Source organism: Myxocyprinus asiaticus, chromosome 17, assembly GCF_019703515.2.
Source record: "Myxocyprinus asiaticus isolate MX2 ecotype Aquarium Trade chromosome 17, UBuf_Myxa_2, whole genome shotgun sequence".
Taxonomy (NCBI): domain Eukaryota; kingdom Metazoa; phylum Chordata; class Actinopteri; order Cypriniformes; family Catostomidae; genus Myxocyprinus; species Myxocyprinus asiaticus.
In genome coordinates, this window is record NC_059360.1 from 28,509,433 (window position 1) to 28,534,605 (window position 25,173).

Consider the following 25,173-nt stretch of genomic DNA (forward strand, 5'->3'; position numbering starts at 1 on the left):
CTTCACATTTCTGCCTTTAAATCCTCCAAAAATTGGCCCCATTCACTTCCATTGCAAGTGCCTCACTGTAACCCAGATTTCTGCTTTTTTTTTTTTTTTTTTTTTTTTTAAGAAAAGGAGGGATGAGTCTAAATAATTTTTATGTGGTAATCAACATTATGCCACAAATGCTGCCGATTGAGCTTAACTTGTATTGAACTCAGAATTTTCCTTAAATATTATATAATGCTTGTTAATGACTTTATCAGAAAAAAATAACAAGGTGTTACTAGAGCCAATTTGCCCAGTCAGGCTTTGAAGTCATTCATAATTTCATAATCACCCAGGATACTCGGGTAACTGCATGACGCTGTAAACAAGCAATGAAAAAGCAAGCATATGGTCTTATTTCATACGCACTGCATTCAAATAAGGACATACAACTTAATATTTCAATGAGCTCTCATTTATTCCCAAACATTCTGAAAAAATACATTCCACAAAACATTAAAAATAAATACAATCTGTAGTTTTTGTTTTTACTTCTGTACAGTTCTTGTTCAGAGAATTCTGTTGGTTTTCTGGTGGGCAGCAAAGATTGGAATGCTCTCGTTTCTAGTGCATTATGGGAAGGGTTTTGATGGCTAGTCCTCCATGGGCACTCTCAGACGCAACTCCTTCTCAGTCATTAGGTCTAAAACTCCTGTACACACTCTGGAAACAGCTGCACAGTGTCCATGTACAAATCTTGCAAGTACACACAGACACTTAATATAAACACTCTACACTGCATTGTAATTGTTAACAACAGTCTGAAATGTATAGTTATCTAGCAATTTTACACATTATAATGCTATAGTGTTATTTACTTCTCATTTAATAGGTATTTTTTAATCTAAAGGAATTTATAGAACAATAATGACAGGATTGCATCTGCAACATCTGCAGAAGAGAAAGTGACCTTACCTTTACCCAGGGCACTTCTTGTAGAGCCTTGTAGAATATTCCGCTGCCTCTCTCAGCATTCACATCAATTACCTGTGAAAAATTCACAGGGCATCAGTACACAATCAAGTGTCTGTTTATTGCTGGGAACCTCTGACCTTACGACTCCAGTCGTTAAATCCATATCTGCAGAAGTGATATGATAAGTGTGGGTGAGAAACAGATCAATATTTAAGTCCTTTATAACTATAAATTCTCCTCCCTCCCCATTAGGTGACAATATGCATAAAGAATGTGAATTGCAAAAACAAAAGAAGAAGAATGTGGAAGTGGATGTGAAAGTGGAGATTTATAGTAAAAAGACTTAAATATTGATCTGTTTCACACCCACACCTATCATATTGCTTCTGAAGGTATGGATTAACCACTGGAGTCTTATGGATTACTTTTATGCTGTCTTTATATGCTTTATGGAGCTTTTTGTACCCATTCACTTGCATTGTATGGACCCACAGAGCTGAGATATTCTTCTAAAAATCTTCGTTTGTGTTCAGCAGAAGAAAGTAAGTCATACACATCTGGGAAAATGATGAGAATCTTCATTTTTGGGTGAACTATCCCTTGAAGGAAAAGCAAAACTAAGAGACTAGGGAAAATAAAGCAAAGTAAAGGAAAATATCAGGGAACAGAAAAGGAATACGAAAGAAAAGAAAAGAAGGAAAACAAACAACAACAAAAAAAAGGGCAGAGTACAGTAAAGCAAATGAGAGGTCATTTCTCTCTCACCTCTGCACAGAGTCCAACAGCTGTTTGAGTCTTTGCTCAGCTGTGACTGCAAACCGATATGGCACAACACTGTCTGTTCTCTTAGCTACACTGTAGAAAAATCTGCGGGCACAGCCTGCACTGTGATAGCACAAGGGTGCGCTGGAGGGCAGTATTGTGAGGGCATCAGTAAGCATCAGTCTCAGCCGAGAGAGAGGGAATACATTGGTGCTGGTGTGGAGTCGTAGCAGTGCTATGTGCTGGATGGCAACAGACTCCCAGTCTGCAAATGCTTTTGATCTCCTGAATGAGCCATTAGTCACATCTGAATTCACAGTACAAGGAGTCAATCTTGGTCTGGCTTGGCTGTACACAGCATCAGCTGCATCTATCCCCATTGTCAGGTACTGGAAAAGGCCAAAACATGCAACCAGGCAAGATGTTCTTTGGAGCTTCTTTGGACCTGCACTCTGCTCAGGTAGAGCTCAACAGGGCCTGCTCATAGGCCTTTCTGGCCTTCAGTATGGCCACTGGGTTGATCTGGCCCGAGAAAGTGGTGTAGGCTGCACCCTCAAATCAAATCAAATCAAATCACTTTTATTGTCACACAGCCATATACACAAGTGCAATGGTGTGTGAAATTCTTGGGTGCAGTTCCGATCAACATAGCAGTCGTGACAGCGATGAGACATATACCAAAAAATTTAGTAAGAATGTAAAGAGTTGGGGAGGAAGTGGGGACCGTCTCACTCCTCAAGGCCTGCTCTACCTCTAACTGGGCATAGAGAAGGCAGAGGTTGCAGAGGGCGGGGTCATTTAGACCTCTGGACAAGCCCATCCCCAGGGCAGTACCAAATACTTTGCGTGCCTCTTCCAGATTACCCACAAGCCACTCCAGATGGGCGTACTCTATCCACAATGCCTTCAGATGCTTTTTACGCCAAAGAGACTTCAGATGCTTTTTATTCCCGCTGCGTAAACATCTCAGCATCTACAACACAAAAACCATACAAACACAGAAGCAATGCAAAAGTAAAAATGACGATTCAAACAACTTTACAGCTCAAACAATAAATTAGTTTTAACAGAAGAATTAATTTGTGCTTTTATAAAATTATAAGATTCACATTTCTGCCTTTTAAACCTTCCAAAAATTGGCCCCATTCACTTCCATTGTAAGTTCCTCACTGTAACCATAATGAGTCAAAATAATTTTTTCTGGTAATCAACATTACACCCCAAATGCTTTCGTTTGAGCTTAACTTGTTTTGAACCCGAAATATTCCTTTAATGACAATTTGGTGGGGAAAATGCAAGTGTATCTGTCTGCATCCTGCAAGACTACAAGGGACACCAGCTTCACAACACTTGCACTACACGTAACGCCCCCCTTGGATCATCTAGCGATTCTATTGGCTATAAGAACTTTTAAAATCCTATGCAATCGCTGTATGATTCATTTTCTCTTAACTCTTAAAATATGACAAAAAATAACTTTGAAATTATGTCACTTATCATATTATTCAAGATAATAGATATAATAGATATTATTCAAGATAAGAAGATATAAATGGTAAACTGAACTTCCTTGTTTAATGTGAGATTTTTTTGGAAGTGCTCTTTACTCTATTCCTGAAGGTATTTGTACAATTTCTGCTTGTTAAATAATAAAAAAGATTTAAATGATAAGATGAATGTTTATCTGTTCTGTTTTGTCCAGTTAGCTTACAGGCTAATTGGTTAGCCTATTAGCTTAGCATATGCTAGCTTCTTAGCTTCACTTTCATTAAATTTCTCCTCACTGTCGCCACCAGGTGATCCGGCGGTATTAATGAATTTAAAAGAACTTTGTGGTATATTTAATGATTTTACAAACTTTTCATTTTTTAAATCTTTGTGGTTATGGTAAGGTTTATAGTTATGGCTAGGTAAAGGGTGAAGGGTTGCTGCAGGACTCCAAGTAAACACAACAAACAGTGTATGAATGTGGCATCTAACTATTCCAAGACTTCAGGATTCCGCTGGTTATTTGGAGGAGGCGTAACTTGTAGTGGGCGTATCTTGTAGTAGTCCCTCTGGGGACATGTGCTAAAAAATGTCACAATGCAAAAAATCTTCATAAAAATTTTTTTAATGGTGAAATATGACCAGGACATTTATCAACCCTAATAATATACAGAATCAAGAAATGTAAATAAATGCAAAAAATAAATAAATAAATAAATAAATAAAAATTATATATATATATATTTAGTTTTTCGCTTTCTCACACAGACCTTGAGTTTCTGCCGAAACACAACCCCGCCTGCTTCCTGCGGTCACTTAGAAATGTCATGTGACCCACCACACAGATCCCCGCTGTTGGTAGGTCATAGGAGGTCAGAGGTCGCTCTGGGTCAGGGCCTTCTTCAAGGAACGAGATATCATCCAGAAGTAAGTTTAAGATGGAAGGTGTAGAGAACCTGCCAGAAGGTCCAGCCAGACTCAGAAACTGCAGGAACGACAGGATCAGCTGCAGCTGAAGATCTGGCCTGTCTACATGGATCATAGATGGGCCGATGTCATCAAACAAGACCTGCACAGAGAGAAACAGAGCATAAAGTGCTCATCTTACACTCATCAGCAAGCCCACACAAACATTTTACCCAAAACGAGAATGCCTGTCATCCATAAAATAGGGCTGGGCGATATGGCAAAAAAATGTAATATCGATTTTTTTTTTCAAACTTAAAGATGTTTCACAATTAGATTTTTCAATTTTTAAATGTACTCAACTAAAAAGTAACTCCAACATGATTCAAATAACATATTCTTTATTACAATGCAAGACAACCTGTTTAGAGAAATCAAAGTTCTTTTCATTATAGGAAACATAGGTGTGCAAGAAAAATCAAATGCGCTTTTAAGTCCTTGTGGTCGCGTAGTGATTCGCCTCAATCTGGGTGGCGGAAGACGAATCCTAGTTGCCTCCGCGTCTGAGACCATCAACCCGCGCATCTTATCACGTGGCTTGTTGAGCGTGTTGCCACGGAGACATAGCGTGTGTGGAGGCTTCACGCCATCCACCACGGCATCTGTGCTCAACTCACCACGCGCCCCACCGAGAACGAACCACATTATTGCAATCACGAGGAGGTTACCCCATGTGACACTACCCTCCCTAGCAACCGGGCCAATCTGGTTGCTTAGGAGACCTAGCTGGAGTCACTCAGCATGCCCTAGGATTCGAACTAGCGAACTCCAGGGGTGGTAGACAGCGTCTTTTACCACTGAGCTACCCAGGCCCCCCAAATATTTTTTTTTATTGTTTGATGCTTTCAATAAAATTGTATCTACATTTAGGAATTTTACCAGACTGTTTTATCCAAAGCAACTTCCAGTGCATTCTAGTTATACATTTTATTTACTTACTGTATGTGCATGCATTTTATGTATACGTATTCCCTGGAATGACCTTGGTCTTCCGTAGCTTCGGCTCAACAAAGACCAACACCTTACCTGCCTGTCTGGGTCCTCACAGTCCTCTTCTGATTGGCCCTTGGTTTTATCAGGTCTCCATGGCAACCAGTGGTTTGCCTCACGGGACACCTCCACATCTAGCCAGATCTTCCACTTGGGCCAGGTCTTTTCTTTTATCTCAGAATCCTCCTGTTCTTCATCATCATCATCATTATCTGTGGCAGGTTTTACAGAGTTCACAGTAAGGTTAGCTCTCACATTCAATAAAAACTTTTATTTGGGGAGGTTGATGGAAGTTTTTGATGTCTTGGCACTTGGTTTTAGTCCTGAGAAAATTGTGTTTGCTGTGGTTGTATGACTCTGTCTGAATCTGTTTTTAATTTTTTTTTCTTTATCCCATGACATGACAAGCATTCCCTTTTACCTACGTAAATGAAAATTAGTAGGAGTAGGAAAAAGGTATGAGAAAAGCCAAATATCAACATGCTTTTGTACCCATTGCCCAAACACAAGCTAGACTGTAGTGCATTATCCAGGATCTACAGATGATGCATGTGTATGGTTTGAGCACCTGGCTCCGGTGGAACCACCCATCCTCCTCTCTCCTGCTGAAGCATCTAGGCCTCCAGCCCCTTTCCCCGCTTTCCCCGATCCTACGATCTCCACTATCCCAAAACGGCTCATAGAATTCCACCTGAACATACACACACTCACACACACACATACAAACAAATATAACGGTACTTATATATCCCTGGGAACCCTAGAACACTGAACAGGTTGTAACACAACAGCATGTTATACAGTCAAGGCAGTGACAAAGCAAAGGTACAATCCATTTAAGTGTGTGCTCAGCTGAACGATGAAGTCTTGTTCAATCTGAAGTGATCACTCAGCACTTAACTGAGTGCCAAAACTGCCTCACACTGCAGCACCAAAGCCAACCAGCATTGGGAACCGGCTCAGCCAATCACAGCAAGAGGACGGCAGCAGCCAGCCAATTACATTCTGAATGTATGACTAATGCTGCAGTGATGAGGCACTCTGTAAGTTCTGAGGACTGAGCTGTATTAATAATAACTTGAGCAGCTTTAAAAACAAACACAACAAAAATGTACATCAGAGAAACACTGAAGTTAAATAGCCTGGCATCTCTTGACATCTCCTTGTGTGTGCTCAACAAGAGGTTGAGTAAATGAAGACAGAATTCTCCATTTTAGGTGAACTATCCTTATAAATAGAATCCCCCAAAAGTGAAAGCAGAAATTCACAGACCTATGAAAGAATTTTGTTTTTAATGTGGCCAATAAAACCAGCTTCCAAATGCATCAAGTTCATGTTGAACTTGTCTTGGACAGAGAGCATTCGGACTCTCTAGGACTCTATATGTCTTGCTCAGCAGAATGTGTATGTGGCTGTCAACGGGACAGATATTTTTGCTGCTAAAGAAAAAAAGTTTTTTAAAAGCAACAGTGTGTGTGAATATGCCTCTTCAGCAATTCCTCTGACCTAAAAGAAAACACACAGAGGGCAGAGCGAACACAGCTTCACATGAACACATATTCACATACACATCTCATGAAACAGTAGAATTAATCTAACTCTAATCGTACAAACAGTTAGTCTACATAATTGTTTTAATGTATTATATTTTCACAATATATCCCATGTTCACGCTTAATAATTAAATGCCATCATGTGGAAATGGAGAGTTATCTTTTATGCTCTACAGCAGATAATCATATGTTGTGGGTCATCTACATGTTAAAGAAGTGTCATCATATGCAATTTAAATTTGTCTTTAACACTGTGTGATTGTGTACCTGTTGTCATGTGGGCAGGTCTTTCACACTGCCTGGCTTGAAGAAAGTGAAGTCCAGCAGGGCTTGGAAGAGACACACAGCTTTCTCGGTGTGACCTGCCTGCCGCAGCAAATGGCACTGCTGAAGGAAGATCTCTGCCAGAGCAGAGAAAGAGCACACACTTCCTGTTAGTGTTTCACTGTATACTTCTAATCACAGATCAGATCAGTTTCTTACATAAAATGGAGTTCTTGCATTTCCTACATCGGTATAAAATTCCAACTTGGAGCAAAAAACATTCAACAAAATCAAAGACTTCAAAACAGAGTCACCTAAAAATTGTCCAGTATAATGCTAACCTTTGACACTGCACCGCCACCTTAGATCACAAGAGGGCGGCACAGAGTCAGAAAGCCACTATCTTCACTGAATAGTTCTGTCAACATTTAATCAACCTCATCATGACTTTACAAACCCGTATGACTTTCTATTTTTGTGAAACACAACAGGGGAAGTTTTGACGCTGCTCTTTTTACACAACAAAAGCATATAGTGACTACATGAAAGTAGTCATTATGACCTGTGCGCTAGAGTCCAAGTCTTTTGCAGCCATACAACAGCTTTTTGTGAGGAACAGAATGAAATATCAGTCTTTGATGAAAATCTTCCCCTTCACCATCGCTCTTTAATTTTATTCACACTCCTGCATATTCAAACTTGCATGAGAACCAATTAGGTTTTTAATCATTGACATCAATTCTGGCTAGCTCATCTTCATCTGCATTTCTGAATGTATGCAAACACAAACAAAATTTCAGAACTGTGGCATGAGGAAGATTAACAGCAAACAACTTACATTTCAGCTTGTTCCTCATACAAATCTGTTGCATGGCTTCAGAAAATTGGAATATAGTCATATGGACTACTTTCATTTTTGGAGATTGACAGCCCTTGGTTACTGTATGCTTTCATTTTATGGAAAAGAGCTGCATCAATATTCTGCTAAACTTCTTTTGTGCTTCACTGAAGAAATAAATTCATAGGGGTTTGGAACGACATTTTTGTTTTTTACTAACCCTTTCTATGCATCCCTTTAGAGGACAGGGAGGCAGTTTATTTTCTGAAATAGTTTTGCCTTCCCTCGCAAAGTGTTATCTTTCCCTTACAAAAATTAACCTTGGTTTTACTATAGTAAGTAACCATCATTGGTGTAGAATTGGGGGAGATGGTGGGAAAATAAATTCCCTCCCTGTCCTCTAAGGGGCTCTGTACCCTTTCAACTCAAGCCTTTCAGAAGCTCACTAGATCCCTTAATCTCACAGTCTGGTCCAATCTTTGTAAAAATCATTACATGTGTAAGCCCCTGAAAATTTTAGCTCCGTTCAGCAAATGTTGGCCCAGGGAATGCTGATCCAAACATAAATATGCTAAACAACAGAACCAATCTATCGAGGTAACTGTTTATTTAGGCTAACTGAGAAGTCAAGAGCACAAAACAGCACGAGGTCTGGCTCAAAACCTGACCGATCATTAACACACTCACACACACACATTCTGGAGTCACAGAGATGTCACAGGGAAGCCTAGAACAGTGATGTTTGTGTTCAGTCCTGTTTGTCAGAGTCACTGTCTGCCTCTCTCTAAACAGATCCACACAATACACTCTCAAAACTAGCTGACAAACAACATGCCAATCCACTTCAAAAACACCACATCATCACATTTTACTGCTGCCTGTCAGTCGATCTCTGGCACAAACACACACAGAGGACAGAGAGCCACTCCAAAACACACACACACACACACACACACACACACACATATACACACACACACACACACATCAATTCTACATGAGCTGCTTAACTCTACAAATATTTATGCATGTAATCAAAACAAGTTTACAGTTTCAACACATCTGCTGAAACAGCAACATTAGGGGGAGGGGGAAAAAAAACCTGGATTGCAAATTATCATCTAAAAACTGAAGCCCAAAGTATGACAAAGAGCTGACGACACTCCAGTGCATAACTTTATTGTAACATCCTGCGATCAGATTTGTCTTTTAAAGACCCGATGAAATAAAAAATTGGAGTTTCGTGGCTTTTAGTTCATGTCTATTTACATTGAGGCCACCTATATGCATTTAAAATGTACAATTATTCTCTTCCAGATAAACAACCAAAAATATTGATGACTCATCTTGCACTACACAGCTTTTTGTCCAATCAAATGCTCTCTAGAATGGGAAAGTACCATCTGCCTCTAACTAGCAAGTAGCAAAAAAAAAAAAAAGGGATGTTCCCTTCGATATGTCTCACCCAAACATCCTGTTTCAATAGGAAATACGTCAACACAGAAAAGAAAACTGCCCTCATCAAGTGATTTCATGGGGTCTTTACAAATGTTAATAACACTAACCACGTTCAGTATGAGCATTCACGGAGTCTAAAGATGCTAAACACATGGTAAATGGTTGGTGTGTACATTCAACAAGTATCAAATATAATTTTACCCAAAATGTCTTCCTGTGTGCCTGGCAGTGGAGGGTGAGACACCATACTGCCATCCTGAACTGCACTGAGTGTGCTCAGACACTTTCTGACCACACTGTTGACCTTTGACACTGAGAAATTGCTGAAATGACTCTGCGTGAAGAGAAGATATTTCTTTCATAAGGGGGCACTGTTTGGGTGTACGAATACTAGTTTCTTCCACTCTTTCAGCAGGACAGCAGGCTCCCAGAGTTCTTTGCACAGGCGGAGTTTCTCTAGTTTCAGGTCCACATTGCCAGGGTTGCTTTCCACTGCCCTGTCCAAGATGGACAACTTCTTCTCCAGCACAGCATGAAGAGACATCTTTATCTGGTCACCGTCACTGTCTTTGGCTGTAGAGAAAGACCCGGAACCAAAAGCCGGCTCATTCTGATCAGGGAAAGTGAGAGACAGGAAGTAACAGAAAGGAAAAAATGTATTTTTGTCTGTTTTCCTTCAAAACTATCATTCCTTAACCCAAACTTCCTTGGTTACGGGTCAGCTGGTTTGAATTTACATTTCGAATAAGGAGGAATAACATCGAAATCGCGGTTGTGTTCGAGACATTTCACGCCTGAATGCTGAGGTGATCACTAATGAATACAACTCTTCGGATACCTCTGGAGTTTATTTATATTTTTGAATGCAGTTATCTTGGGATGCACAGCACGCATAATTATTATTTTTTCTTTTATATTTAGTGTTTTGTGATTCAAAACTTTAAAATATGGTTATCTTTTACTCCCTCGTTTTTCAACGGCTACAGCCTCTTCATAAGCAAAGACCGCGATGTGCGTTTATGTTGTCATATTGATCATAAATATGTTGAGATCGCTGCTCAATTTCACCGATAACCGGCTCTGACTCGAGCAGCATGGTGGTAGGGGTGTGTGTGTCCACTGCAAACTCGCATTTAGATCTGCCTCCGTTCCGCTATGCAACGCCAATATTTTCACAATCCAATCAACGTCCAATGGATAAACTCAAATCCCCGCCCTACATTTTTTTCTTGTTCGATAAGCCGTTTCATTCGGAAATACATCACAATATGGAAGTAAAGTCGGTCTCAACTTCCGTTTTATGCTGATTTCAAATATCTGAACACGGGCAAAGCACATTGTATAAAAAGCTAACTTACACCACTTGTTTTTCCTGAATAGCATGTGAAATGATAAAAATGTGATAGCCTTTATGTAGACTCAGAGTTTATATATGTGCATTAACCTAATGCCACCATTAGGGTAATGGTGGCATTAGGGAGCTTCGATGTAAGCTCTGGGTAAATGCAAATATTTTTTTACTGTTATTTTTAAATCTTTTTTAATTTCGTTTTATTAATGCATCATGTTAATTTCATTTTTTTCCCCAAAAGAAAAGCATAGTTTGTTGAAGTTAGCTTCCTTTGAAACTGTTTTTGGTAACGTTTGTGGATTAAACAAAACATAAACTTCACATACGTGTCATACTTGATATTTTTAAATGACATTTTAATTTAGTTTTTTTGTTGGTTAGTGTACTCGGCTACAAAATTACTACAAAATGCCCATCCCTAGGCAAGAGGTCGACCGATAGTGGATATTGTCAATACAATAACTATGGTGGTGGAAAAGGCTGATAAACGATTAAATGGTAGATAGTTTTTAAAAATATTATTATACACAATATATGAAGTAGGAGACGACGGGGGACGTTTCCATATAGTCATATTTTTCTTTGCATGCCCTCACTTCAATTGAATACACTTGATTATCTAATCAAAATAACAAAATATGCATTGAAGTAATATGGATGAATATTGTCAATGGTCATTTTTTAGATACAGCAAATCCCTAATGATTGTATTTATTTACCTCTAGAGGCCGCTGTTATACTGTAGAACCAAGACGTTCTAACTGTAGACTCCTCCAGCGCTGGTCACAGAGGAACATGGAGGGAAAAATGCCTATGGGCAATTAAATTATAGAGTTTTTTCCGTTAACCAACAGCTTCAAAAAACAACTATCAGCACCGATTTATCGGTAAAACCGATATATCGGTCTATAAAAGTGGCACAAAATCCCTTACCTGAACTTTCACTGTACCTTAATTGTGGAATGATCTTCCCAACTACATCAGAACACCCGAATCCCTCTTCAAAAAATGCCTAAAGACACAATTCATGATTTGGTGTCTCACCTACAACTCTGTACAAGATCGTACTTTTGTACGTTGCTGAGCAATTCTGGGTCCTTCGCATTTCAAGATTTTCCATGACAGTGGGTACCCTAATAAAAGTGTCTGCTAAATTATTAAATGTAAATGTACCTGAAAGCGTACAAACTCCAGCCACATTTGCATGTCTGTAGGATTCTCCCGCAGCTTCCTGTTGAATTTCTCCATGCGTGCAATAAGGAGGATGCTGCTGCTTCCTGAGCCTCCACACCCTGCTGATCTCCCTTGACCTCTGGCTGGCCCTTGCCCTCCAGCCACAGAGATGTTCCTTGGTCATAGATGCCCAGTGGATAGACCCATGATACAGGTGTCTGGGTGGATGAGTCCTGCTCCTCAGTCCATGGAGCTGGATGTAGGAATCGGAGTTGGTCGCAGTGCCCTCAGAGAGGCAGGGCATCTGAACGCAGCAGCTGATGGGTGGAAGAGGAGAAATAGCGCTCAGGTTTCTTGTCTGCTCGCATCTTATTTGGGCCCCTGTTGACCCAGCTCACGGCCTGCGTCTTTAAGTCCAATCCGAGGCACGAGCTTCCCTTCCTCTTATATCTTTAGAAAGGAAACACAGTACATAAGAAAAACTAACACACAAAAAGTAAAGGCTTCCAGTTGGTGGAGAAACTTGTTGAAACTGCTGCTAGTCTTTGGTCGCCAAGGGGTCCATTAATGCCATTCAAAACAAAAAACATTTCGTAAGCAATATATAAATTTTAAATGATCCATTATATTATAGTATATGTTTTGCCTGATCTTATTTTTGGAGTGCTCTTAAAAGTTTGAAATTGACTGTCTGCTGCCTTTATTATTATGATGTCATCAGTGTTGTCATAACATAATTTTCCTGCAGCTACAGAGTGATTAGTTACTTGGCATTTATGGCTCAGGTCATTAGCCCATAAAATGTGTGCCCAGAATGGAGAGTCCATGAGCAAAGATGGCAAGAAGATGCAACACATCCACAAAATCGAAATACCTGTCATTACAAAGTTTACATTACAAATGCCCCGCCCATTATGTGTTTGTTTATTAAATAATTTGACAAACTTGATTATGCTTTCAGCTAACAATAAGAATGTAATACTCTAAGCTTTAACATATTTTAGTATGTTGAAATCCATTCTGCAGAATTCTGTTGGTTTTCTCCCAAATGAGCACTGAAAATGCCAAAAAAAGTCTGCACATTTCGTCTGGGCCTGGTGGCAGGTGAAGGACAAAGTAATAACAGGAGCTGGCAGGTGATTGTGGGAGGATGAGATAACATGAGAAAGTAGTAGTGAGGAGGAGATCTAAGGCACAGGATTTGTATCCTCATTTGAGCAACAGTTGACCTTCTCATGAAGAGTGCAAGGGTGCACCTCTGCAGAAAACACACTCTCAATGCATGATACGGATCAGCTTTAAAAGAGTCTGTTTGGGGGATCTTTGTAAGAGGGGGTCGTCGGGAGAGACAGAGACAAAGAGAGACAGAATCCGAGAGTATTGATTGTGGTCTCTACAGTTACAGATGGCAGCTCTGATACCAGATTAAAGCTGATAGGAGTTGGAGAACTGCCAGGCATGAGATTTGTTGCCTCTGAGCAGCTAATAAACCCTTCACTACAGCCTACAGTGCCAGAACACTTGGAGTAAATAAGCCCCAGAACAACACTAAAGAGAGCAGGGGTGCAGAACTTTAACTACAGAGCTGCATGCTGATATCAAGGCAAACAGGCAGCAAAAGAATAGTGTTAAAAGTTTTAGGGTATGATTCTATGTAAATAAAATGTTGCATAAGATGCACTTTGTCATATGCCATGACATGACATTCAGGCCACATCCACACTAATCTGTTTTCGTTTGAAATCTCTGTTTCAGAAGCGATAAAATAGGTGTGGGTGAGAAACATCAATATTTAAGTCCTTTTTTTTTTACCATAATTCTCCACTTTCATTTTCACATTCTTCTTTTTGTCATATGGCGATTCACATTCTTTGTGCATATCACCACCTACTGGGCTGGGAGAATTTATCGTAAAAAAGGACTTTTTATTTTTATTTTGATCTGTTTCTCACCCACACCTATTATATCGTTTCTGAAGATGTACTGTAGATTTAACCACTGGAGTCTTATGGATTACTTTTACACTGCCTTTATGTGCTTTTTGGAGCTTCAAAATATTGGTACCCATTCACTTGCATTGTATGGACCTACAGAGCAGAAATATTCTTATAAAAAACTTCGTTTGTGTTCTGCAGAAGAAAGATAGTCATACACATCTGGGATGGCATGAGGATGAGTAAATGAGTAAATGAAGAAATTGTAATTTTTTGATGAACTAACCCTTTAATTAAGTCATTTTTGTATGCGTTAATGTCTGCAATTAATAGTTGACTATTTAGCGTGTTAAAACAATTAATGCAGTATCCATTTTTTCACTTCCTGAAACTTCACTAATATTTTTAATTTCCTAGTCCTAATAAAAAAACCGTAAAAAAAGTTTTGGACGGTTCTGAAGTTTTTCAGACCAAAAACCTTTTTAACCAATATGATGCAACACCTTCTTAGTAATGTAAAGGTGGTAAAACAGAGGCAAAACAGAAAAGATCAATTGCAATTCAGTGTGTAGATATTACAATGATTTTGACCGCTTAACATGTAAGTCAAGAAACTTCAATCCTAAACATTTTTGTGTTTTCTTATATATTCTACAGTGACTGTCAAACAGTAGTGACACATAATCCTAAATAACTTAAGCACTTAAAATTCTATTGGCTCTGAATGAAATACTGTAACAAACATGTGAATTTGATGCGAAATAAATGTATCTTATGCTTTTTGTCTTTTTGTCAAAATAAAACAACTAGTGGGCTTATAATACATGGGATTAATCGGGTCATTTCCCCTAGATAGCAAGCTTACAGGGATAGTTCACACAAAAATGAAAATTCTGTCATCATTTACTCACCCTCATGCTGTTTCAAACCCATATTACCCTTTTTCTCTTGTGGAACACAAAAGATGTTAAGCAGAATGTTAGTTACTGTTTGGGAAAAAAAAGAAGCAATGAAAGTGAATGGTGATTGAGACTGTCACTGCCTAAAATGTCCTTTTGTGTTCCACAGAAGAAACAATGTCATACAGGTTTGGAACAACATGAGGGTGAGTAAATGATAGGGATGTCATAAAATATCGAAATATCGATTATTGATCGGCATGTTATTTTATCGATATATTTTTGAGGCATCGGTATATTAAAATAAGAATCCTAATTTTTGTGCTTTCCAATTCACTCAGTTAGCCTTCTGTTTAATTGTTGGGCTTAATAGCATTGGGAGATGCTATTACAAGAGGGTGATGTAACATTTACTGAAGCTGGACGCGATCAGGAAAGGCACAGGTATCACACACACATGACAAGCTGATGCGGTGCAGCAGATGGCAGTCCAAATTTCCGAAGGTTTTTGTACTTCTTCAAGAATGAACAAAGTGACGTTGATAAGTTTGCAGGTCAGTGTATGAAACGGGTGCAACTGCTATAAGAATGATCCATATACACAATATATCATCCAGCAATGGCTGAAGTAAATAATCTTTGATAATGATTTGGGTCGAATTTAATGGAAATCTATGCAGAGTTGCACTCCGTAGCACTGCAGAATTTTGATGCTGAGAATTGGCGATGTGTGCATACCTTTGTATAAAATAATTGCTTAGAATGTTAGAATGTGCCATGTCATCTGCCAGACACGTCCGGTGCTGACCAGCTTTAATTTACCCTGATGCTCGCACTTTACCAAAGTGTTGAGAAATATGTTTGAAAAGACAAAGACTACTGTGAAACAAGCAGCCCTATTTAAATCTAAAAAAAAAAATCCCTATATATATATATATATATATCGATAATCATCTAGAAAATCTTCCGATTATCAATGCGTGAAAAAGCATGAATCCCAAGCCTAGGAAATAATGATAGAATTTTCATCGTTGGGTGAACTTTTTCTTTAAGGCTAAAATTACCTACAAACCAAAGTTTAAATGGAGTCTCATTAAGCAGAATGAGGTGAATTAACTGCAGAAAACTGTGGAGAAAAGTGAAAATTTTAATACAGTGCATGCCTTGCACTAAAAACTGGTGTGGGCCAAAGGTTGGTAAAAAAAAAAATATATATACAGGTGCATCTCAATAAATTAGAATGTCGTGGAAAAGTTCATTTATTTCAGTAATTCAACTCAAATTGTGAAACTCGTGTATTAAATAAAAATTCAATGCACACAGACTGAAGTAGTTTAAGTCTTTGGTTCTTTTAATTGTGATGATTTTGGCTCACATTTAACAAAAACCCACCAATTCACTATCTCAAAAAATTAGAATACATCATAAGACCAATAAAAAAAACATTTTTAGTGAATTGTTGGCCTTCTGGAAAGTATGTTCATTTACTGTATATGTACTCAATGCTTGGTAGGGGCTCCTTTTGCTTTAATTACTGCCTCAATTCGGCGTGGCATGGAGGTGATCAGTTTGTGGCACTGCTGAGGTGGTATGGAAGCCCAGGTTTCTTTGACAGTGGCCTTCAGCTCATCTGCATTTTTTGGTCTCTCGTTTCTCATTTTCCTCTTGACAATACCCCATAGATTTTCTATGGGGTTCAGATCTGGTGAGTTTGCTGGCCAGTCAAGCACACCAACACCATTGTCATTTAACCAACTTTTGGTGCTTTTGGCAGTGTGGGCAGGTGCCAAATCCTGCTGGAAAATGAAATCAGCATCTTTAAAAAGCTGGTCAGCAGAAGGAAGCATGAAGTGCTCCAAAATGTCTTGGTAAATGGGTGCAGTGACTTTGGTTTTCAAAAAACACAATGGACCAACACCAGCAGATGACATTGCACCCCAAATCATCACAGACTGTGGAAACTTAACAGTGGACTTCAAGCAACTTGGGCTATGAGCTTCTCCACCCTTCCTCCAGACTCTAGGACCTTGGTTTCCAAATGAAATACAAAACTTGCTCTCATCTGAAAAGAGGACTTTGGACCACTGGGCAACAGTCCAGTTCTTCTTCTCCTTAGCCCAGGTAAGACGCCTCTGACGTTGTCTGTGGTTCAGGAGTGGCTTAACAAGAGGAATATGACAACTGTAGCCAAATTCCTTGACACGTCTGTGTGTGGTGGCTCATGATGCCTTGACCCCAGCCTCAGTCCATTCCTTGTGAAGTTCACCCAAATTCTTGAATCGATTTTGCTTGACAATCTTCATAAGGCTGCGGTTCTCTCGGTTGGTTGTGCATCTTTTTCTTCCACAATTTTCCTTCCACTCAACTTTCTGTTTACATGCTTGGATACAGCACTCTGTGAACAGCCAGCTTCTTTGGCAATGAATGTTTGTGGCTTACCCTCCTTGTGAAGGGTGTCAATGATTGTCTTCTGGACAACTGTCAGATCAGCAGTCTTCCCCATGATTGTGTAGCCTAGTGAACCAAACTGAGAGACCATTTTGAAGGCTCAGGAAACCTTTGCAGGTGTTTTGAGTTGATTAGCTGATTGGCATGTCACCATATTCTAATTTTTTGAGGTAGTGAATTGGTGGGTTTTTGTTAAATGTGAGCCAAAATCATCACAATTAAAAGAACCAAAGACTTAAACTACTTCAGTCTGTGTGCACTGAATTTATTTAATACATGAGTTTCACAGTTTGAGTTGAATTACTGAAATAAATGAACTTTTCCACGACATTCTAATTTATTGAGAAGCACCTGTATATTGAAGGTGAAACAGAAGATTTCATGTAGATTTTTATGTGGCAAACAGAGGCTGGGGATGTAAAAGCAGTTCAAAGAGACAGATGACCACAGTACACACTGCAGCTCTCTCTCTCTCAACACAGTCACACAAACACAGTCGCAGTATTCCCCTGCATTATGGAGCCTCTGGCACCTGCTGCAGCTGAGACTGGCTGACCTTCAGAGAGCCAAAGAAAGAATGAAAGAGGAGAGCATCTGTGTATGAGAGACACACACAGAGAAAGTGAGTAAAGTAAAGTTACCTGGCTATGTCTCCCCTTTAAAGGGATTTGTATTCCCAGTTGGCACAGTCAGCTCTCCTGTCGATACAGAATGGGGAGTCAGTGGGGGTCTGGAGGTCATCCAGCCATATAAACGTCCCGCTCACCTGAACCTGAGCTTCCTGACTACAATCAAGAGGATGAAAGACAAGGACATTAAAACACAAACACCATCAGCCTTCAACGCAGAGTTAAAAGTGTTTTATGTACCGTCTAGAAAAGTGGTGAAAAATCTGTACATTTCAAAAGAGACAGGCACTAACTCAGCAAAAAAAGGAGTTTATTAGGAGTAAAGCCCCAAATCGTTTGGAGTAAAGTTGTGAAATTTTCTTGATTTGATACACTTTTAAGATGCTATTGATACATGTTCACAAACAGAAATTGAATGTATGACACTTAAAAAAAAATTTAAAAAAAGAAGAAAAAAAAATAAAGACTGCTGATCTTGCACCAGCCATTTATGTTTATATCATCATAGTCCATCATCTTGGCCAAGTATACAGTGCAAATTTGGGTCACTACAGATATTTGCATGACTTTTTAAGAATTTATTGATTTTCATGAATTTTCCAGTTCTGAAAAGCACAACTTTAATATTACAAGTTGTATAACCCTAAAACTTGTGCCAAGGGAGATTATTTAATGTTAAGATGCTGCTTTTAAACAGAGAGCTCTCTCAGTCTCTTGCTTATACAGTGACAAGAAAAGATATGTGAACACTTTGGAATTAGCTGATTTTCTGTATTAATTGTTCATAAAATGTGATCTCATCTTCATCAAAGTCACAAGTATAGACAAACACATTGTGCTTAAACTAACAATACACAAACAATTTTAATCTTTCATGTCTTTATTGAACACATCCCATTAAACATTTTAAAAAAAGTAAGTGAATCCTTGGACTTAATAACTGGTCGATCCTCCTTTAGCTACAATTACCTCAAGCTTTTCCGGTAGCTGTGGATTAGACCTGCACAACGTTCAGAAGGAATTTTGGACAATTCTTACAGAACTTCTTCAGCTCAGCCATAATCTTAAGATGTCTGGTGTGAATGGCTCTCTTGTGGTCATTCCATAGCATCTCTTTTGGGTTAAGTTCTGGGCTCTGACTGGGCCACTCCAAAAGGTGGATTTTCTTTTTCTGAAGCCATTCTGTGGATTTACTTTGATGTTTAGGGTTATTGTCCTGCTGCATCACGCAACTTCTAGAGAGCTTCAGCTGGTGCACAGCCACCCTGACATTATTCTGTAGGATATCTTGATAAACTTGGGAATTAATGTTTCCCTCGATGATGGCAAGCGGTCCAGGCCCCGAAGCAGCAAAGCAGCCACAAATTATGATGCTCCCTCCACCGTACTTCACCACTGGGATAATATTTTCATGTTGGTATGTGGTGCCCTTTTTACGGCATATGAAGTGCTGCGTGTTCTTCACAAACAATTCAACCTTAGTTTCATCAGTCCATAAAAATCTTTTCCCAGTAGTGTTGTGGAGTGTCAAGGTGGTCTTTGGCAAAGTTCAGGCACGCAGCAATGTTTTTGTTGGAAAGTAGCGGCTTCCTTTGTGGAGTCCTGCCATGGACACCATGCCTGTTTAATGTCTTCCGTACAGTAGACTCATGAACAGAGATGTTAATCAGTTCCAATGATTCCTTTTTACCTTACTGAGCATTCTGCGGTGAGCACTTTGAGTCAACTTGGCTGGACAGCCACTTCTAGGGAGAGCAGCCACAGTCTCCATTTATAGACAAATTGTCTAACTGTGGACCAGGGATGGGCAACTTTGAAGGGTGTGAGGGCCCACATTTTTTCTCCTTTCTACCAATGGGCCAGATAACAAATCTGCACTCTAACAATGTTCACCCCTTTACTCAATTCCCTCATTAGTGTGGGTAATCTATGCACAACTAATGCAATGTTCTTTAAAAGATTTTGTTACCTATATTAACATTTTTATTTAACAATATTTATAAAAACTAATATAATTATTTTGTAACTTGCTTTTTCACTAAAACATGCCATTCACATGTACAAATTCATGTTTAGTTGACAGGCAATATACTTCAGACTTAGATTTTCAAGAAAATGTATCACATTTGCATTGTCTACATTTGCAACAGAAAAACACAAATGAACAGACAACATTTTCAACCCCACCTCATAAAACATCTTATAGGTATTAGCTAAAATCTAAATATTATCATCAATAACAATACTGGATACAAGAACATAACATTTCAGCACCACAACATACACGCATGGACCGAACAGTCCCGTGCGTCAGAGAACATGCTCTCTATTCGCAAGACTTTTCAGCAATAAGTCAGGCATCTCAATCGTGCATTTCTTCAAAGATTCTCCCTCCTATAACAACTTTTTCGTTTTTCGCAAGCACGAGTGAAACAGCATTAGAGGTCTTTGGTGATTCCCACACTGTCACGGATTTCGTAAATACTTTTGATGCCTTTTACCCTTGTATTTTATTTACCCTTTACATCTGTGAGGAGAGCAGCTCTGGTGTATGTATCTCTCATACTGTATGCCTCTTTGATCACTTGATCAACGGTGTATTTGCGAATCAATCTGAAATATTTAATGACAGATTTCATATCCAGGCAAACAAAAGACATGGGTTCTACCTGCATACATTAACAATAGCGCACACTATGTCGCTGACAATCTGAGGTAAAATTTAGCTCAATTTACCTAAATGATGAGCAATTGTAAGATGTTGCATGCTAGAGTGATGAGCAGGTCTACTAAGAACAAGCAAACTCTTCTGGTCAATAGTTGTAATAACATCATAAACTGAATGCAATCTTTACATAATCCCTTTTTCAAAGAAATAAAATCAATCCTCAGTCTTTTCCGATGGGCTGTATTCAAAGATACAAAGGGCCGCATATAGCCGCGGGCCGCCAGTTGCCCATCCCTGCTGTGGACAGATGAATATCTAAGCTCTTCTAGATAACTTTGTAACCTTTTCCCACTTAATGCAAAGCAACAATTCTTGACTGTAGGCCTTCTGAGATCTCTTTTTTGCGAGGCATGGTTCACATCTTGTGAATAGCAAACTCAAAATGTTTGAGTGTTTTTTATAAGCCAAGTAGCTCTAACCCACACCTCCAATCTCGTTTCATTAATTGGATGCCAGTTTGCCGCCAACTGACTCTAAATATCTTTTGTTGATGCCAATGAGTCTAGGGGGTTCACATAATTTTTCCAACCTACACTGTAAATGTTTGAATGATGTATTCAATATGTACAAGAACAAAACAATAATTTGTGTGTTATTAGTTAAAACAGATTGTGTTTGTTTATTATTGTAACTTAGATGAAGATCAAACCAGATTTTAAGACAAATGTATACATAAATGCAGGTAATTCCAAAGGGTTCACATACTATTTTTGCCACTGTAACTGCATGACTCCATTTACAACTAGTTGTTCAGTTCATTTCGGTACACACTTCACAGATATAATTAAAAATGTGTCACCACATGCATTTTTCAGGAGTGTCACTCCCATAAACAACAGAACTCTGTGTATAGAGAAAGGGATTCAGAAGTGACAGTCATATCAAACAGCAGTTTGAATGTGGCTATTACGATATAAATATAAGAAACTAACTGTTGGAATTTTGTACAAACACACCTGTTCTCCTCTTTCAGCAGGTCGCTGGGGTAGACTGTGTCTGATTCTGAGCCACTGCTTTCGGAGTTATCACTGCTCATCTTCTTCTCCTGCTTTCGTTTTTTCTCCTTTTCTTTCTCTTCTTTGATCTGCCATGGCTATCTTCCCTCTCTTTATGTTTTTTCTGAATGTATAAACACAAAACAGAGTAAAAATCAGTAACTCGGGGGTTACGTCTTAGTAAAGACGCTGACTACCAACCCTGGAGTTCACTAGTTCGAATCCCAGGGCGTGCTGAGTGACTCCAGCCAGGTCTCCTAAGCAACCAAATTGTCCTGGTTGCTAGGGAGGGTAGAGTCACATGGGGTAACCTCCTCGTGGTCGCTATAATGTGGTTCGCTCTCGGTGGGGCGTGTGGTGAGTTGAACGTGGATGCCGTGGAGAATAGCGTGAAGCCTCCAAATGCGCCATGTCTCCACGGTAACGCGCTCAACAAGCCACCTGATAAGATGCGCAGATTGACAGTCTCAGATGCAGAGGCAACTGAGATTCGTCCTCCGCCACCCGGATTGAGGCGAGTCACTATGCCACCACGAGGACTTAGAGCACATTGGGAACTGGGCATTCCAAATTGGGGAGAAAAATAAATAAATAAAAAATATAAAAATGTACTTAGTAAGCCTTTAACAATAATGTTAATATGTTCCTTTAAAAACCTTTTTAACCAACGAACTAGGTGAGCTGATGTGTGTTTTACTTTAATGGATATGTCTAGTAATTTAATAAAAATCACTGTCACACATAAAAATCCAGTTGGGTGATGAAGTGAATTTATTGAGTCAGTAACTGCACTGCGCTTTAGAGATCAGATGAACTTGTGTCTGCCGGATCCTCAGCCTCTGCTCTTGCTCTCTCTGTGGCATACTGGTGAGTCTTCAAGAAATCTTCTGTGCTGAAACTCTGATTACTCAGCCATTCTGGATGTGCAGGAGCTGAGAGGGGAAACAATCAATTAAACCAAATTAGCTTTGCTGGCCTCTAAAGGACTGAATAAATCAGTCAGTCATGACAGCCTGTCCAAATGAACCGAACTTCAGAGGAGCGCATCTGATGTGAAGCAGTGAAAAGGACAGAAGCATGATGCTATCTGTTCCTCAGTCTGCAGACAGTCTGGGAAGGAGCCAGATGCGTTGCTGACCTGGCCGATATTCTGCACAAATTCCCCACGACAGCAGAGGTGATTTGCACGCAAGAGCAGTTTGTTCTTTTCTACTGTACTGCTTGATGTGCAAACAGTCCTTTCCCAATAATTTGATATTGATTAGTCAGGATGTGTGTCTTCATCTAGCCTATTAACTGTTTAAAGATCAAAACTACTCAAATAGAAAACCTGACAGATTACAGTGAATTGAACTGCAGTCAAATCCATAAAAGAGATATAAACACATTTCACATAACACATCTATTTACAGTAGTTTGTAATGTGTATATGATCTGAATAGAAAACAAATCTTTGCTAGTTCACACAATAACATATAAATATATATATATAATTTTTTTTTTTTTTTTTTTTTTTTAAGGACACAATGTCAGCATAGTACACAATATTGGTTTATAGGCTTCAAAATAATAATTCACATTTTAAAATAATATCTATGTGAGGCTGTGTTTTTATTTTAAAGTGTGGAGCATGACAGATTTTTGCAGAGCCACTATGTAGATAATTAAGATGGGATTCAGGATTCACTATAATATGCACACGAGAGGCTTGTGTTCTACTATAGTACTTTACATTCTGTTGCATTTAACTGTAGAAGAAATCTGTTACACATATTGTTACAGTTGATCAAATGCAGTACCGGTGCGTATTGTTGCAGTACATCAACAGCACCCAATTATATATAACCAGTTGTAAGAAAAAATTAACATAGCTGCCATTTTTCCTATTACACTGAGACTTCTTTCAGAAGTTCTCTTTTATTGATGAAACATCAAGCGCACCTGACCTGATTCTATGCGGAGCTTGTAGTAGATAAATTATCGTTTAATGTTACTATTCTAGTTCAAGCCGAGATCGTTTTTAACGCTATTATCTCAGGTTCACAACGGGCTTACCTGTAGCCCCAGATGAGCCGTTAATGTCTGATATCCCAGCGCAAGAGGGGAACAGAGCCATGCTGCTGAAAACAGACCAAAACAGACGCGCGCCGATTATGTCATCCACCCGCGACCTGACAGCGCATTGGCAGCATGGGCTTTAGAGGTTGTATTTTGAGGGAAATCATAATATCGGTTTATCATCCATTTTGATTAAAACATTTCTAAATTCACACTTTTTTTGCGATTTAGAAGCTTATTTTACGGCGGGACAAGAACAGAAAGACACGAAAGTTCAAATAATGTAATAGTTTTGAATAAAGTTCTCTCAGATGATGTATCTTGCAAAATTTGGGTTTATAAATGTATTCTTTGTGCTTATCCATATAGCATGCTGATTTATTTCCTTTTCCATCCTGATTGAAGTCATGTTTTTTTTTTTATCTGTGATTGTTTGCATTAATAATTATTTATTTAATATTTATATTCTAAATTACATTTATTTGGGGGCCTTTCACAGTAAATATTGATATGCTGTAAATTCGTTATCGGCACAAAATTGTATTGATCGATAGCCGTAAATATGACCAACTTTAACTTACCCAAAGTTGCTTCAATTGAAAAGATGGAGCGAAATGTCATAATTCTCTATTGGCCCATATGTAAAGTTGAAGGGCCCATAAAAAAAGAACTGGTACCATAAGATTTATTTAAACTTTGCATTTGGATAGTCCAGTGCACTGTGTATCACCCCAGAGGGTCAGTTTCAGCTCACCCTTTAAAGACAGAGCTAGCAGTATTAAATTGGGCATTGTAATTACTGTCACACGTTGCATTCACAAGGCAATTATAGAGAATCAAAAAGAGCTTTATTGCCGGATACATACACTTTGTCTTTGGGAATAGAAGCTTTTCAGTGCAGTGGGAATACAAGAAGTTATTTTTTAGCATAATCTAAGGTAAAGCAGCACAATTTATGATACTATTGTTGTCAGATTTTACTGCTGACTCTAAATATGTTCTTTGATCATAATCATGATCAACTGTTTTGGAAATTTCAATCTTTCCCCATTCAAGTAGGTAGGAGCTGTACTTGTATGCCACTTGTTTACATAGAAAAAGCTGCCCAGCCTGCCCAAGAGCATTCTAAAGATGACCGCAGAGTGGACTGACTTGCCTTGAAAGAGACTTTGATATATTAACCAATCACAACCAAGTACGCTGATAAACAAGTGCAAGTGACCGCCCTACAAAAGAGACGCAGCCAATGTGAAAGCTGAAACGATACGCGCATGGAGTATGTGTGAATCCAGCCTGAAATGGCAAGTCTTGTGGGGTGCTCCTGGTCAGCAGTGGTGAGTACCTACCGACAGTGATCCGAGGAAGGTCAAACTACAAACCAGCGACAGTTCCAAACCGACAGAAGGTCTACTGTGGCACAAGTCACAGAAAATGTTAATGATGGTTACGGGAGGAATGTGTCACAACACACAGTGCATCGCAGCCTGCTGCGTATGGGGCTGTGTAGCTGCAGACCAGTCAGAGTACCCATGATGACCCCTGTCCACCATTAAAAGTGCCTGCACTGGGTACACAAGTGTCGGAACTGGACCTTGGAACAGTGGAAGAAGGTCGCCTGGTTTGATGAGTCCCGTTTACTTTTACATCACGTTGACGGCCGTGTACGTGTGTGCCATTTACCTGGGAAAGTGATG

General features: G+C 39.2%; 1 pseudogene; it reads right to left on the minus strand.

Annotated features, from left to right (window-relative positions):
* Window positions 1-423: 423 nt before the first annotated feature.
* On the minus strand, window positions 424-23,537 carry LOC127454954 (nuclear exosome regulator NRDE2-like; annotated as a pseudogene).
* Window positions 23,538-25,173: the final 1,636 nt, after the last annotated feature.